The sequence below is a fragment of the Daktulosphaira vitifoliae genome, unplaced genomic scaffold (genome assembly GCF_025091365.1).
Source record: "Daktulosphaira vitifoliae isolate Bord-2020 unplaced genomic scaffold, ASM2509136v1 Scaffold_2, whole genome shotgun sequence".
Taxonomy (NCBI): domain Eukaryota; kingdom Metazoa; phylum Arthropoda; class Insecta; order Hemiptera; family Phylloxeridae; genus Daktulosphaira; species Daktulosphaira vitifoliae.
Genome location: NW_026099573.1, coordinates 45,171,053 through 45,189,062, shown reverse-complemented (window position 1 = coordinate 45,189,062; position 18,010 = coordinate 45,171,053).

The window sequence follows — 18,010 nt, the reverse complement described above, 5'->3', positions numbered from 1 at the left end:
AAAAATATCACGAAATAGTTATATTAAAAATATAACTATTTAAAAATTTAATACTATTTAAAATATAATACTTAGAGTTAAATTTAATGCATAGAAAAATGAATTAAAAACAGAATATTAATTTGTAATTATTATTTAATTTTTCAAAAATTATAAATTCTAGTTTTATACATAAGCCAAAATCGGGCGAGTACAACCATCCTAATAATTAAAAAAATTTAAGAACGGTAGTACAGTGAGGTCGTGGCATAGTTTAGACGTAGGATAGTTGGGACAAGTATAGATAATATCTGACAGTGATTAAAATTATTATCTTGTATTAATTATTATATGGTGGTCATTTATAATAATAGAAATATTTGACCCTTATGCTTACATATTTAAACATTTTTACCTAAAACATTATTTTAAATTTACATCGAATTTATTTAATTATTATACTAATTAATAATATAAATTAATTTAAATTATATTATAAAATATACATAGCATTTTACTTCGGAAATTTAAGTATTGTTGTTAATAGTGCATTAATAATTTTTAATTTAACTTGTATGCAATTGTACGTACATTGTTTTTTAGAATTTGTGTATTTAAATTATTTATACCATTTTGGTAAATTACTTAAACTAAATTCACATCAAGTGAATTAAATTAATAATTTATAAATGTATGTGTAGGTAATAAATTATTGTTATAAATAAGAAATATATTAATTAAAAATAAATATTTTAATATTAAAAATCAAATATTAAAAATTCAAAATATTTATTTATATTATTACAATAAATTGCAAACAATTGTGATACATAAACGTTCATCGAACATTACCTAGAAGGCCGTATAACTAAAACAATAGAATCGGTTTGACGATTCAAAAATAGACCACCAGGTCTTTTAGGCGAAGCATCCAGATGATCAATACTATTAAAGATCACGAATTGTATCTAGTTGAAGACATTGCCCTTAAAAATTGAAAAAATTTCCTCTTTCCCAGTATATTGGAAGTCTCCAAAAAAATTATAATTATTAAAATCGGTAAATTATGCTCTTAAAATGTACTTATTATTAGTAAAATCAATATATAATACTTATAGTTTAAGGTTATCAAAAGTGACCACGTATAGTTTTCCTAGTTTTAAGAATTAAAATCTAAGATTTAAAATACAGTTACCTAAATTCCTCCCTTTAATATTCTTAATAATGAATCTTTTAATTTTATTTTGTACATATACTTGTATTTTTTAAGTATTAAATTTAAATACACAGAATGTTTTATTAGGAATACCACTCCTAATATTTTTATTATATGATGTTTTTTTTTTCTAAAAAAGTATTGGATAAAATTTTATTAATTTTTATGAAACATCATAAATATTAAGTTTATTATGAAAAACATTTCGAATGATAGATTTTAGGGTGAACTTGCCATAGTTAAATGGAAATATATAATTATTTTTATGCAATTAGATGGAAAAATAATTACATTAATTGTTGACGGGTTGACTACCAATTTTTAATATTTATTTTTGAAATATAAGCATTTAAATATTTAGGCAAGGTGAAGAGCTGGTTAGTTTTAATGATTATCTATTTTTTTGTACGTTGTGCAACTCTCTCATGTATACCTAAAAATTATAATGTATATCCAATAATAATTATACCCAACCCAACCTATCCATATTGTTACACACATGTAAGAATACACATTAAGACTCCTAAGCTTCAACCCATCTCCACGAATTCCTCAATTTAAGGTGTCAACTCTATTTCTATATTCAATTATAATCTGTTAATATATAAATATGGCCCTAAGTATAGTTGGATCAATATTTGTCTTCTACTTTCAGATAGCGTCAGTGGTTAATATTAATAACATATTCGTAGGGTGGTCAAAAGGTTTTTGGTGGAGGGGTACTAATTGATTTTTTTTCCCTCACAAAAATTAATTCCATATAACAATGCATATATTTTTTTCTAAATTTTTGGCGGTCAATATTGTAATTGGTTTACAATTTTGCTAAGACCTTCTAGCCCCACCACTCTACGACTATGGCTAAGACATAGGCATTGCAGTAGAAATAACAAAATTATTATATCTCCACGTATAATTTATCTGCGTATAAAATAAATAAAAAAACAATAAATATCGTTATAGTTTGGTTTATTATGCATTAAATATATACAATTTCGTACTTTTTATGCTGTAATAACTTAGTTCCATAAAAGTGAATATATGATACAGTATCTACTCTAGAATTTGCATATAGGAATAAATTAAATTAATTAACATTTTTAATACAACAAAAAATAAAAAATAAAATGTTCATATAGGCTGAATAAATAATAAAATATCACAGACAAGACAATAGAATAAAAATAAATAAACCCAACCTGCATTTGGTGCGTATTCGATTGATGACGACACCTGGTGGGTACGCCCCCCACCAACCGCCGGCACTGTGGCATCCGAATCCCCTAATGCAGTAATCTTGACTCCGTTCGATTCCATTTTCATAGTATTATATGGTTTGAGGGGGTTGCTCTCATAGCCAGTCCCTCTATCCGCATCCTGAAGATACGCCCGATTCCCCGAGCTAGGGAAACTGCGCTCGTGCAGACGTTTCGTAGCCCCGTAGAGCCCGATCACACCGACACTGTAGCGCAGCCAAACGGGCAAAGACCAGATCCGTAACTCCACGTTTCTTCGTCAAAACGTAAATCCCTTTTACTTTTCATGTTTCCCTTTATATTCTATTTTTCCCACCATTATTAATCTCCTTACCCTGCATTACCCTTTATATGATATTATTATATTGCTTAAGAATTAAAAAATTGCTTACTAATGTGGTAAAACTTATATTATACTAATATCGACGTTATTTAATATATCCTCAGCTTCTAATGGCTTTAATTGGGCTCAAAAACACCAATTTAAACAGAAAAGCGCCATAATTAAAAATTCATTGAAGTTTGAAATCTCGCACAATCTTTAAATCTTTAAGTTATAATAAGTTAAATTCTAAAATTTTAATTCGATTAAGTTAATATAAAATAATCTGTGTGTTCTTTAACGTTTTGACAATTTTTATCATTTTTTACATTAAAAGAGCCAAAACAAAAGGGAAGGTCATAAAAAAAAATTGTTTTAATCTAAATGTAGCATAAAAAATAAACCCTGAAAATTTAAGAAAAAATAAGGAGGTTGTGCAATGACTTCTGGATGATTTGACATGGATTGATTCATTATTATTATAAGTGTAATAATTAAGTCACTATATACTATAAAAATTGTAATAAACAAAAGAATCGACATAATAAATAATGACTGATTGGGATAGGCATATGTATTTAGTTTGTTTTGGGTCTCTTGGGGTTGAACTCTATTGAGTTATTGAATAATAAAATATCCCTACCTCACCTTTTTTTATTCTTGTTTATAATGTAGATTTTTAAAAAGTAAAACATGCAAATAAATATTCGCACTTACCTTTATTTCCTTTCGTATTTGTCTGAATTAATCTAATAGTAACTTTTTAGTTCAGTGTAAACAATTGCTTGTAGGATCTTGCGTTCATTTCGATTAATTCGATTTGTGTGATTATTAGATATTGATCAACAATACGCACTTTTATTACTTTGAGAACATACGTCGTACATAAAATACGCACTTAAAAAAATTTGAGTCTTTTAAATAAAATTAAAATAAAGTAAAATAAATATTATTAAAATTCTATGAAAATATTTGGGTAAGAATGAAATACATAATACTTGTTCTGGTAAGATATTAATAAATCATCTAAAAACAATGATCATCAATTAGACTAATATATATATACATAAACATACTGTCATAGGGACAAAATATTTCCATATAAGAAAATATCGACTAAAAGCATAAAAAATCCCCCTAAAAGTAATAAAAATGACCTCTTTAAGGTATTGAGGAAGTATACCACCGTTCTCTAGTGAAATTCTTGAGGTTCTGTATAATAATTTGCGATTGGTTTCTTGTGAAACTTTAATATGGGCGTTCTTAATGAATTGTAAGGGACTGATTTGAAACATATGTTAATAAATAGTTATTTTGAATACCTAAAAGGGAAACATTCCTTAGACGATTTTTGCTTTATTATTTATAATGAATATTATATTTGGGTAAAAATCAAATACATAATACTTGTTCTGGTAAGATATTAATACATTATCTATAAACAATGTTAATCATTTAGGCTAATATATATAAACATTAGTGTGGCTCTTAATTTATAAATTTTCATTGATCGATCTCCGTATCTGCCAACTTTTTTCGTTATAATACGTAAGTCTAAACCAAACTCGTCGTTCACCGAACTTTAAAGATATAGGATATATTTTTTGGGGGTGGCTTATTTTAATCTAATCTAAAATATATTTGTTCAACAATAAACACTATTTTTTAATTATTAGGATGGTTTTACATCAGCCAATTTTCGCTTTGGTAGATAAAACTAGAATTTATCATTTTTGAAAAATTAAATAATAATTACAAATTAATATTCTGTATTTAATTCATTTTTTTATGCATTAAATTTAACATTAAGAATTACATATTAATATTTTAATACAACTATTTCATGATATTTGTTAAAACTAGTAAAATTGTTCACCAAAATAAAAATGAACAAAATCTAAATAATCATATGATATTCTTATCGATTGATTTGTATTTGGTTAATGTTAGGAACAGGACTGAACTGTTAACGAACTCCTATTCATACATAGACGACAAGAGGAAAGCCGTTCGGTCGGTTGATTTTTTTTAAGTATAATTATCTGATTTGTTTGTAGAGGAAGGTGCAGGGAGTGAAGGGAGAGGGAGGACTAGGAACAAATAAGCTAAATAAAATTATAAAGTCAAGTATCATGCAAGTAAAAGTAAATAAATTTTGTACAGTGTGCAAGCTAGCTAACTCCAGTGCACTAACTACCTTACCTGTGACCTTTATTCAGTTAGTCACTTATTATACATGACTTGTGATAGTGGACTGTATATGTGCTAAAGAGGTAAAGTGAGGGTGGATGTTCAGTGAAAACAAATGATTCAATGAACAAAGTAAATTTATTGCAATGAGCAATTAAAAAAGTACTAGTTAGTACAGACTTAGATTCAATTATATGGTACAATTATATTAACAAATTAAATTAAGTAGCTAGTAGAGATTGGGCAAAAAAAGATGTACAAATGTCTTTAGCGTTAACAAAATTAAATAATGGACAAGAAATAAAATTGTTCAAGAGAGGTAATTGAAACTAAATAGATGAAAACAATTCTTAACAAATTATGAGTCAATAACAACAACTGGACAAGAACTTAGAGTTAAATAAACAAAGGACAGAATTAATTTTAATCGTATAATGACCAGTGGTCGATTATATTAAATTGTAATAATAATGTAACAAGCAACTAATTTCATTAAACAATAGACAGTCAACTCAGATACAATATTGAATGAGCAGCTCAACTATTTAATTATTTTAAATTATTTGGACTTATGGATTGGATTTGCTGTGTACTACAACATGAATAACTGTAAAATCATGTGCGACAACAATGAGCAAATATATCTAGTTCCAAGCCAAAACCATATTATAAGTAAACATAAAATTACTAGAAACTTAACTGCACTTTGAACTTAACTAAATTGTAAATTTAATCTTACTGGACAATTGAAACAAAGGGTTCGCACATTAACAGTCTCCTGAGAGTGGTTTAATTAAAATGATTTTATTATTACAATCAAGCATAGAGTTAATATATCCAAAGTTTTAATACAAAAAGACACTGTGCCCTATAGTCAATGTGAGCTAATGTGCGAACAACAAGGTATATAGATAACAAATATTAGATTAAAATATTGAAATTATTACCAATTAGTAGTATACAAATTTGATTTTATATTGCACTGCCGGTATAAACAGCTAACAATCGTTTTTTTTTTTTTTATTCAGAATATTTACAATCTATACAACAAAATGGTACAATAAGTAAATTTGATTTAAATTTATAATTAAAATAACATGAACTATGATGATTGGGAAATGACTCGTTAGTCATACCTCTAGCATGCTGTTTAAGTTAGTCTTTAGTTATTTAGTAGATCTCTATTAGCGGGTTTCCATGTGATAATAAATTTTGATGAAATCGTTCGTTACTGCAAGTTCTTTTACGTTTTGTATTTGTAGGTCTTTAAGTAAATTTATGTTTTTTATGTACCATGGGCATTTGGTAATAAGTCTGAGTGCTATTGATTGAAACGATTGAATTGGCCTTATATTTGATGATTTTAAAGGACCTCAGATTTGGATTCCATAAGACCAAACTGGGCGTATTATAGATTTGTACAGTAAAAGTTTTGTTTTGAGTTGGAGTTTCGAAGTAAGGAGAGGACGTAGAAGGTGTAGTCTATTTCTTACTTTTTTTCTTTTAGATGGGGGCCCCACGTCAATCGTTTGTCAAGCGTAATTCCTAGGTATTTGATCTCTTCTTTTATAGGTATGGGAATATTGTTCATAATAATTTGAGGACATTCTTGGGGTTTGAAATTTAGAGTGAAGGTGATTTGAGCAGATTTATCTTCATTGATTTTTACTCGCCATTTTTTTGCCCATAAGTCAATAAGGTTGGCATGATATTGTAGTGAAAGACTGGCTGCGATTGGATCATTATTAATTGATAATACAGCTGTATCGTCTGCGTATGTGGCTAAAATTGTTTTATCCGTTTGAGGGATATCGGCAGTGAATGTATTATAAAGGTCTGGGGATAAATCACTTCCTTAAGGTACAACTGCATTTATTTTTTGGTATGATGAGAATTCATTTCCTTGGCGAACGACAAAGTGTCTGTTTTCCAAATATGATTTTATTATGAGAAAATATGGAGCTGGTAAATAGTGTTTTAATTTGAATAGTAATCCTTCGTGCCAGACCCTATCGAAGGCCTGTGCTACATCCAAAAATAGACCGGTACAATAATGTTTATTTTCAAGTGTTGTTGCAATTTCATCAGTTAATCGGTGCATTTGATGTATTGTTGAATGTCTGTTGCGAAACCCAAACTGACTATCTGGTACAATATTATGTGATGATAGAATAGGGCGTAGTCTTCTGAGTAATATTTTTTCAAAATGTTTACCTAATACTGGTAATAAACTTATTGGTCTGTAATACGTAGAAAGATGTTTTGGTTTGTTTGGCTTTGGTAACAATCGTTTTTACGAAAAAAAAAAACAAATGACAAAAAATCTTAGTAATAACACAAGAAAGAAAGGTATAACAGTTTTATGTTATGAGTAACAAAATTAGTTTGACGAGAGCGAGAAAAAAAACGCGTTTAACAAAAACAAAGTTAAAAGGCGACGGATCTCGAGAGAGTGAATTACAAAACCATAACGGCCAAGCGTCCGATGAGTGGAGTGTTATCACCAGCTGATACACTATCAGTATGACCAACTTGAGCGTTCACCCGAACAGTTAATAAAATATTATTTGAGTAAAAAACCTGTGGCGGATAATAAATCAGTTTGCGTAGAATATTTACTATTTAAATACTAAAATGATACTATTTGATTTGATACTACTTTTGCAAAATTTGGGCGCACACTGGTTTTGAAGGTAGAGACCCGTGGGCCGTTTATTAAATGAGCGACAACAGATTACTTTGACAAAAATAAAACAAACCGAAAAGATGAACATAATAATAATAGTTTTCGCATAATATCGCAGCACTTTCGCTGGCGTCGATGACGCGATGTCCGACGTGATCCTTAGGCGAGGGTTAGTAGCGTTGTAGGCAACGGTGCGTGGGTGCGGATCGTTTGGTCGACGTTGTCTCTTTGACAACAGGAAGAAGACTCCCGTATCATTTGCGGGCACTTGCTAGACTTTTCACCGTAGCTTATAACACCCGATGTTGGTCAGTCAAATACTCATAAAATAGGGCGACGGCTGATAAAGGTGGCACGAGTCGCGGTGCATCGCGTATAACGAAGCAACGCGGGCCGTGTCAGAATTACATATATCTTTCATTTTAGTTTTTTGACTAAATAAATTATAATCGTTTAAATTAGAAGCCAAGCTTAGATATATATAATATATATTTATACAGGTGATCAACTTTTGATATAAGTGACGTGTTTCTATTTTGTAAGATCATTGAAATAAGTTTTTACAACAGTATAGTGATACATAGTAATTAAAATGAGAATTACATTGTGCATTTGTATTATTCTAACAATCAATCGATATATAAATTCAACAAGTAAATACGGAAATATTGATAACATAAAAAATGAAACAATAATTATTCCAAGTGTTTTTGAACTCTTAGGTGATTCCAATACATCCGAAGCCACTGTAATCTATTTTTTAATGCAAGTCAGAGCATTGAAATACTTGTATTTTTTCTTGCAATATAGTAAGTTAGTGAGTGACTTTGAATCACCGAAAAATTTTGTAAACATAATGATAAAATCCATTATAACAATAACTTCTAATTTTTAAATCAATGGGGTAAATAATTCGTATATAAAGAAGTTATTGCCTAGTCTGAAAGATTATTATAACAATACTAAAAAACATTTAAATCCAGAAACAACTAAAGAGATTTTTGAAGACATACTTCAAACCACTTACAAAGCGATTTTTGAATTATACAAATATCAAAATCCATCTAATTTGGTAAAAGATGAACAAATCGAAAATTTTATTAAATCTAATGATTTTTATGATAGTATAGTCGATTCAACATTTAAGGAATATTTTCCACCGTCCAAAAATTTTAATCAAGAGGAACGCAGAATGGCTCTAAACTTATTTGGTCTATCATTTTTTGCAGAGTACAATATTAAAATTAAAAATTAAATAACAATTAAAATTGTTATTTAATAATGATTATTAATAATAAAAATTTTTTTTAATAATTATATAAATATATGTTTAAAATGTTCGTTGCTGTTAAGTGAGTCAATTGTAAACATTTTTTAAATATTCTACAAATAATTACTAAATATATTTCGTTTATTTTTAATGTATATTTATTAATCATGTTAATATTTGTATAAAGTTAGTAATTGTGTGAGAAATAAATCCTAATTGTTAAATTCATTAAATGCGACAAAAAATTTCGACTTTTGCCCGTGAGCGTTTCAAAATATCCACTGTTATCGAAAAAAATGCTTTCTGACGTAAATGTTTTTTTTTTTTAAGTCTAGCTGCGCACCGAAGCTAAAAAGTCACGCAAATTATTTACCGAATAAAAAGTTATCAAAGATAATTTTTACCGAAAATCTATGGTTGTGTTGTCTCAAATGTATAAAATATAATTTGAAATTTTTATAATCTTCCTTCAGGATTTTATCATAAAACTTTTATTTAATAAATTTTTTAAATTAAATGATCTACATGAGTTAACGATAAAACTATATACAAAAATACAATATATTTTTTGGGAGTAAGCTTATTTTAATATAATCTAAAATATTTTTGTCCAACAATAAACACTATTTGCGCATTGGTACAAAACTAGAATTTATAATTTTTGAAAAATTAAATAATAATTACAAATTAATATTCTGTATTTAATTCATTTTTTTATGCATTAAATTTAACATTAGGTATTACATATTAATATTTTAATACAACTATTTCATGATATTTGTTAAAACTAGTAAAATTGTTCACCAAAATAAAAATGAACAAAATCTAAATAATCATATGATATTCTTATCGATTGATTTGTATTTGGTTAATGTTAGGAACAGGACTGAACTGTTAACGAACTCCTATTCATACATAGACGACAAGAGGAAAGCCGTTTCCTCTTTTTATTATATTCGATATTGAAAGATGATTATAACATAAAANTCCTCTTTTTATTATATTCGATATTGAAAGATGATTATAACATAAAAAATGAAAGAATACTTACTACTGATGGTTTGAACTCCTTGGTGATTTCGATAAATCCCAAACAGATGTAATTGATTTTGGAATAAATGTCACAGCATTGAAATACTTCTATTTATTCTTAAAATGTGGTGAGTTACTGAGTAAGTTTGAATCTTCGATAAAATTTGTAGAATTAATGTTGAATGCCGTAGAAGCTGTAAATTATTACTTCAATGAAGTGCCTGTAAATAATTGGTATATAATTAAGTTATTGTCTGATCTGAATAATTATTATAACGATACTGAAAAACATTCAGATCCGGATGAAACTAAAAAATTTTTTGAAAAGACACTTCAAACCACTTACATTGCGATTTTTGAATTATACAATAATTAAAATCCTCAATATAAAACTTTTCGGATAAAAAAAGAACAAATCGATAATTTAATTCAATTGAATGATTTTTATGATAGTATAGTCGATTCAACATTTAAGGAATATTATCCACCGTCCGAAAATTTTAATCAAGAGGAACGCAGAGTGGCTCTAAAATTATTTGGTCAAACATTGTTTGCAGAGTACAATTATTTTAACAATTACGAATTGTTATTTAATAATGATTGATAGTCATTGATCTAACAGCTTATAACGATTATTTTTAATATATATTTATTATTAATTTATATTTAATATATATTTATTATTTTTATTTATAATTACATAAATATATACTTTAATATGTTTGTGGTTTTTATGTGAATCAACTGTTATCATTTTTTAAACATTATATACATAAATAATATATAAATGTATTTCGTTTATTTTTAATGTAGTAATTGTGTATGAAATAAATTAATAAAACTCCACGCACATGTTTTCAATAAGTGTTTCGTCTCATTTTTGCGCAGATATAAGAATCACCCTTTGATTCTTTTAACCTGTATAAAGACAAAAAAAAATATGAAATTGATAATTTTAACACAAAAATAGTTCAATTTTTGATTACAGCAGCCAATAATTCTTAATTTTGTCTATGATTAACTTACTTAACATATATATTGTTGTATTTCCCCCCAATGGACGTGTCAAAATTGGTACCACCATCACAAGGCGTCACGATCACCGGCCACTACACAAAAGCTGCTACAACAAATTTTTTTTTTCCAACCATACTATCGAGGCGACAAGTTGTCTGTTTGTATTTTTTTGTAATTATTTTTGTCCTCCGTTTTTTTTATTAAAATAAAACGTCAAGTGGTTCTGCTGTCAACCAAGTGGTGTCGTTGTGTTTTTGTCCTCCGTTTTTTTAAAATAAAACGTCGAGTTGATCTGCCGTCGACTTGTGGTGTCAACCAGACTGTATTTTTTTTTGTCCTTCGTTTTTTTTTTATTTAAAAAAAACGTCGAGATGATGATGATGATGTGAGACATAACTATGGCCGGGGGTGGGCCGTCACTCCTCAAAACAATCAACAAACAACAACAAGTATGTGGGAAATAAGCTTTATTACAACAGTAAATTTACAGTATAACAAATAATAATTTAAACTGATTAACTATAAACAATGAACAACGACAAAAATGAACAATTAATGAAAATGATAACTGATGACTGATCACTGGACACTGATGATTGATGATTGATAACTAGGAGCAACGGTCCCACTTCTTATATAGGCGGTAGAATGTTCCAGAACAATCGACCGCCGAAGAATCTTCTAGAGGCGGCGGCGGTCGAACGTTCTAGAACATTCGGCCGCCACATCACCCCCCTTCCAGTAATGAAATTACGATTCAATGAGTAAACTGTTTCTATCCCGCTTGATAAAACTGTGTGAAGCGCACTCTTCTTCCTGAACGTGTTGTACGGTTGTTGTCGGAGTGACTGTCCTCTGGAAATGAGTCGTCGGCTGGTTGCTGGTTTTCTGGTTGCTGGTCTTGTGGTCGATCTTCGTGCCCTTGTAGGTCATCGGGGCTGTCCCTGGTCACGTATGCTGGTTTCAGTCGATCAAACGATACAGCTACTTCTCGGTTACGTATTTTGATGACGTAATAGCGAGGGTGCCGTGATATGACTGGGAATGGACCTTCGTAGGGGTTCTCCAGCGGACCTTTAGGTGCATTGCGGTAGGCCAGAACGTGGGATGATGAGGCCAAATCTTTAAAAATGAAAGTTGGCTTATCTCCATGCCATGAAGTTGGTTGAGGCTTCAGCTCGTTGAAGTGTCGGCGAAGGCGGTTGACGTAGACAGCTGGGTCGGAGTCTCCTGTCGTTTGTTTCGGGTTCACGAACTCTCCTGGCAGACGTATGGATTCTCCGAAAACCAGCTCTGCTGAGGTTGCCTGAAGGTCTTCTTTCCATGCAGCTCGGATGCCCATTAGGACGATGGGTACACGTTCGACCCAGTCTACGCTTTCGTGGCAGCGTAGGGCTGATTTGAGTTGCCGATGGAAGCGTTCGATGATGCCATTGGATTGAGGGTGTCGAGCGGTCGTTCTTATGTGTTTTGAACCGATAAGCTTAAGGAGCGCATTATAAAGCTCACCATCAAACTGTCGGCCTTGGTCGGTTGTTAACCGTTCTGGGACACCAAATCGTGAAATCCACTCCCTGAAGATGACCTTCGAAACGGTGTCTGCCGTGATGTCTTCTAAAGGGTAGGCTTCTGGCCATCTGGAGAAACGATCGATGCAGGTCATTAGGTAGCGGTAGCCTTGGTTGAAGGGAAGTGGACCGACGATATCGACGTTGATGTGTTCAAAGCGGGAACTTGCGAGTTGGAATTCGCCAAGTGGTGCGTGGACATGCCTGTGCACTTTGCTTCGTTGGCAAGGGATACATTCTCGGGTCCAAGTTCTAACGTCCTTATTGATTGAAGGCCAGACGAATCTTTCAGCGATGAGTTTGACTGTTGCACGTGACCCAGGATGTGATAATCCGTGCAGGGATTTAAATACCTGCTTGCGGAAGGAGTGAGTGACAAACGGGCGTGCTTTATCTGTGGACAAATCGCAGAAAAGCATTTTTGATGTTCCAGGGATACATATTTGTTTCAACTTCAAGGGTGAGTTGGATTTCAGGAGACGATGGAGTTCTTCGTCGTTTTGCTGGGCCTGAGCAAGATCGTCGAAGTTGATACCCTCTGAAACAGCGTCTATCCGGGACATTGCATCAGCGACGACGTTGTCTTTTCCAGAAATATGGCGGATGTCTGTGGTGAACTGGCCAATGAAATCCAAGTAACGGAATTGACGTGGTGAACATTTTTCAGGTTTCTGGCGGAAGGCAAAAGTCAAAGGTTTCTGGTCTGTGAAAACCGTGAAACTTCGACCTTCGAGATGATGCCGAAATTGACGAATCGACTGGTAGATGGCGAGAAGTTCTCTGTCAAAAGCGCTGTACTTGGTTTGGGCTGGTTGTAACTTGCGTGAGAAGAATGCTAGTGGTTGCCATCCTTGGTCGGTGAGTTGTTGTAGAACTGCGCCAATTGTGAGATCCGATGCGTCGGTGAAGAGTCCCAAGGGTAGTTTTGGATCCGGATGCGACAGGAGAGTCGCGGTAGCCAGAGCTTTCTTGCAGTTTTCGAAGGCTTGGATGCCGTCAGGAGTCCATGGAATCGGTTTCTGTCCTTTGGCGTCTTTCCCTTGCAAGTAGGTGTGCAGAGGTGCTTGGAGATCGGCAGCATTGGAAAGAAATCGCCTGTAGAAATTAATCATGCCTAGGAACCTACGTAGGGACTTGACGGTTTGTGGCTGCTTGTAGTTGCTGATGTCCTGGACTTTCGATACTGGCGGTTTGACACCCGTGGAGTTGACGGTGTAACCTAGAAACTCGATCTCGTCTACCCCGAAAACGCTTTTAGTGACGTTTATCACGAGGCCGTATTTTTCGAGTCGCTCGAAGACTAGGCGGAGATGTTCTTCGTGTTCTTCTTCCGTCTCGGAGGCTATCATGATGTCGTCTATGTAGACGTATACGAAGTCAAGATCCCTCAGAACTTCGTCGAGAAAACGCTGGAAGGTTTGGGCTGCGTTTCGAAGTCCAAAACTCATCAGTGGAAATTCGAAAAGGCCGAATGGTGTTGTAATGGCAGTTTTCTTGATGTCGTCGGCTGCCACAGGGATCTGATGGTAGGCGCGTACCAGATCAATTTTCGAAAAGATCTTCTTCCGCGCGAGCCGTTGGGAGAAATCTTCGATGTGCGGAATTGGATACCGGTCTGGAATGGTCCGTGCGTTCAAAGACCTGTAGTCGCCACAGGGTCGCCATTCGTCGTCCCTTTTGTGCGCTAGGTGAAGCGCCGAGGACCAGCTGCTGTCGGAAGGTCGAGCAACACCCATCTTCACCATGGTCTCGAACTCCTTCTTGGCGATGGCGTACTTATTTGGTGCAAGTCGCCTGGGTTTGCATGAAACAGGCTGCCCTGGAGTGGTGCGAATGTGATGGACCGTGTTGTGCTTCACCTCGGTTGGCAGGCCGCTAGGTCGCGTCAGACCAGGGTATTTTTTTAGTAACTGGTGGTAACGCGACTCGCCGTTGAGCACCTTGATTTGTGGCACCTCACATTCAGCCGCAGGCGTGCCTGGTGAGGAAATCGTGGTGTTTGGGTCGACAAGGCGCCGGTGTCGCAGGTCAACAAGGAGTCCATAATGTTGTAGAAAGTCCGCCCCGAGTATAGGTTTCGACACATCTGCGATGATGAAGCGCCAGGGAAATTCTCGCCGTAGACCGAGGTTCAAGGTTAGGTTGATTCCTCCGTAGGTGGCGATGTCTGAGCCGTTTGCAGCGCTGAGTGTGTATGAAGATCGAAGGGTGCGAGTTGCAGTGCGTGAGCGAGGAAAAACACATACGTCAGCACCTGTGTCGATCAAGAATCGGAGTTGGGAGTTGGTGTCGGTTATGAAGAGGCGGCTTGTTTTCGGGCTCTTGTCATCTGTTGCCGCGTTTAATGACTGCCCTTCTCGTTTCCCTGGTTGAATTGGCAAGGTTGGCTGCATTTCTTCGCTTCCCTTCCATATGTGTGATGGTACCAGCAGTATTCCTTCTCGGATTGACGTGAAGAGTGGGAACGGGATGACGAGCGTGAGCGTGACTGGCCGCGATGAAAGGATCGGTTCCGACCTCTGCGAGGAGTGTTGCGTTGGGCGAGTGCTGATATTTCTTCCCGCAGAGTGAACGTCAGCTGGGCCATTTTAACGTTGAGCAACGCGTCGATTTGTGCGTTAATGCTGGCTAAGCTGACGGCCTCAGCGATTTGCGGATGAGGGAGAGTCGCGTCAGCTATCACATCGGCCAGCTCCGACAATTTTTCTAGCTCGGCGTCCCTCTGAGCAGCCAGGGCCACCTGCATCGCTTGTGGAAGTCGGCTGATCCAGATGGTCTTCAGCATCGAGTCCGGAACAGATGTACCTGCAAGGTCACTTAAATACCTTAAAAATTGTGAGGGCTTGCGATCGCCCAGAGTTTCCTTCTCCAACAGCTGTAGTGTTTTCCGTTCCTGAGAGGTGCTCAGCCGTTTGATCAGCTCTTTTTTCAGATGTGTGTAAGGCTCGGCTGCTGGCGGGTTGAGAATGATGTCGCGGACCTCGGTTTGGTATTTTTGGTCGAGTGCACCGATGATGTAGCCGAATTTGGTATCCTCTTGGACGATCTTGGATACCCCGAAGCTTCGCTCCACGACGGCAAACCACAATGTAGGGTCCTCTGGGTTGAATGGCGGGATGCGGACACCTATTGCGTTCACGTTGGCGTTGGCGACGGCGTTGGTGTTGACGTTTTCCATTTTGATAGTGGCTTCAGAATCCGGGTGTTGAGCGTTTCTTCAGATCACGTCGAGGTCACCAATTGTGGGAAATATGATTTATTACAACAGTAAATTTACAGTATAACAAATAATAATTTAAACTGATTAACTATAAACAATGAACAACGAACAAAATGAACAATTTATGAAAATGATAACTGATGACTGATCACTGGACACTGTGGTTTGATGATTGATAACTAGGAGCAACGGTCCCACTTCTTATATAGGCGGTAGAATGTTCCAGAACAATCGACCGCCGAAGAATCTTCTAGAGGCGGCGGCGGTCGAACGTTCTAGAACATTCGGCCGCCACAAGTATCAACATGAAACCCCCTTTTTAATTTTTGTATCTAGCACCGCTCTTTTTCTTTTTCTTTTATTTTTTCCTTTATGAATATATATATATTAAAAATCTTCAATAATTTAAAAAAAAAAACGGTAGCACAGTGGGGTCACGGCATAGTGGAGACATTGCATAGTTGGATCCAGTATAGATTTAATCTGACAGTGATTAAAATCACTATAATAAGAAACGCTTCGATGCAAATCTGTAGATAGTATTTAATTTTAAAAAAGTTGATGGATAATTGCAAAATCAACATCAACTTCTATTAAAATAAAATACAAAACCCATAATTTTAATACAAAAATAGCATATTTTTGAATACGGCAGTCATTTGCGTATAGAAGATAGGTCGTCGGGACAAATTTTTTTTTTCATTTTGTAGTACATAAAATAAGCTTTAATTTTATATATGTTTAAAGGACGCAGTATTTCCGGAACATTTTCAAAAATTAAGTTGAAAAAGTTATTGTTTATAAAAAAGTTACTATTTTAAATCCCCCCAGTGAACAGAATAAGTGGTAGATTTTCAAAAAAAATTATATCAAATGAAAGGGAAATATCTAAGGTTTCAATACAAAAAAATATTATTTTTATTTGTTCATTTTTGAAAAAGTTATGGCAGTTTTAAGTACAAAAAACATCCCGATAAAAGGTAATTTTTATCGCAAACATTACATTTTTTTTTAAATTTTCGACAGCCATTTGCACATAGAAGATAAGATGTCGGGACAAATTTTTTTTTTTCATTTGATAGTATATAACATAACCTTTGATTTGATATATGTTTAAAGGACGCAGTATTTCCGGAACATTTTCAAAAGTTCAGTTGAAAAAGATCTATGTTTTTTACAATATTTTAAGTTTTGAACGCCCCCTATATAAGGGGAAATTGTCCAATTTTAATAAAAAGTATGTCAAATGAAAGATGTACTTATAATGTATTTAGAAAAAAAAAATTTGTGCTGATATATACATTTTTCAAAAAGTTATAGCATTTTTAAGTTGAAAATTTAAAATCGAAAATCGAAAATTTTAACACAAAAATAGTGTTTTTTTAACTACGGCAGCCGTTTAAATGTAGAAAAAAAAGTGTCGGGACAAATTTTTTTTTTTCATTTTGTAGTACATAAAATAAGCTTTAATTTGATATATGTTTAAAGGACGCAGTCTTTCCGGAACATTTTCAAAAATTAAGTTGAAAAAATTAATTTTTGTAAAAAAGTTGCCATTTTAAATCCCCCCCAATGAGCAGGTTAAGTGATAGATTTTCAAAAAAATGATATCAAATGAAAGGTAAATATCTAAGGTTTTAGTATAAAAAAAAATTNTTAATAAAAAGTATGTCAAATGAAAGATGTACTTATAATGTATTTAGAAAAAAAAATTTGTGCTGATATATACATTTTTCAAAAAGTTATAGCATTTTTAAGTTGAAAATTTAAAATCGAAAATCGAAAATTTTAACACAAAAATAGTGTTTTTTTAACTACGGCAGCCATTTGCGTATAGAAGATAGGTCGTCGGGACAAATTTTTTTTTTTCATTTTATAGTTATTTAAATAAGCTTTAATTTGATATATGTTTAAAGGACGCAGTATTTCCGGAACATTTTCAATAATTAAGTTGAAAAAGTGAATTTTTGTAAAAAAGTTACTATTATAAATTCCCCCCAATGAGCAGGTTAAGTGATAGATTTTCAAAAAAATGATATCAAATGAAACGTAGATATCTAAGGTTTTAGTATAAAAAAAAACTATGTTGATTTGTTGATTTTTCAAAAAGTTGTGGAAATTTTTAGAAAAAAAAGTGAAAAAATTTCGAAAATTAGCGATTTTTAAATTTGTAATTTTTTTGGATATTTCCCCCATTTGCGGGGAACGAGGGAATTTTTTTCAATTTTTAAGGGTAATGTCTTCAACTAGATAC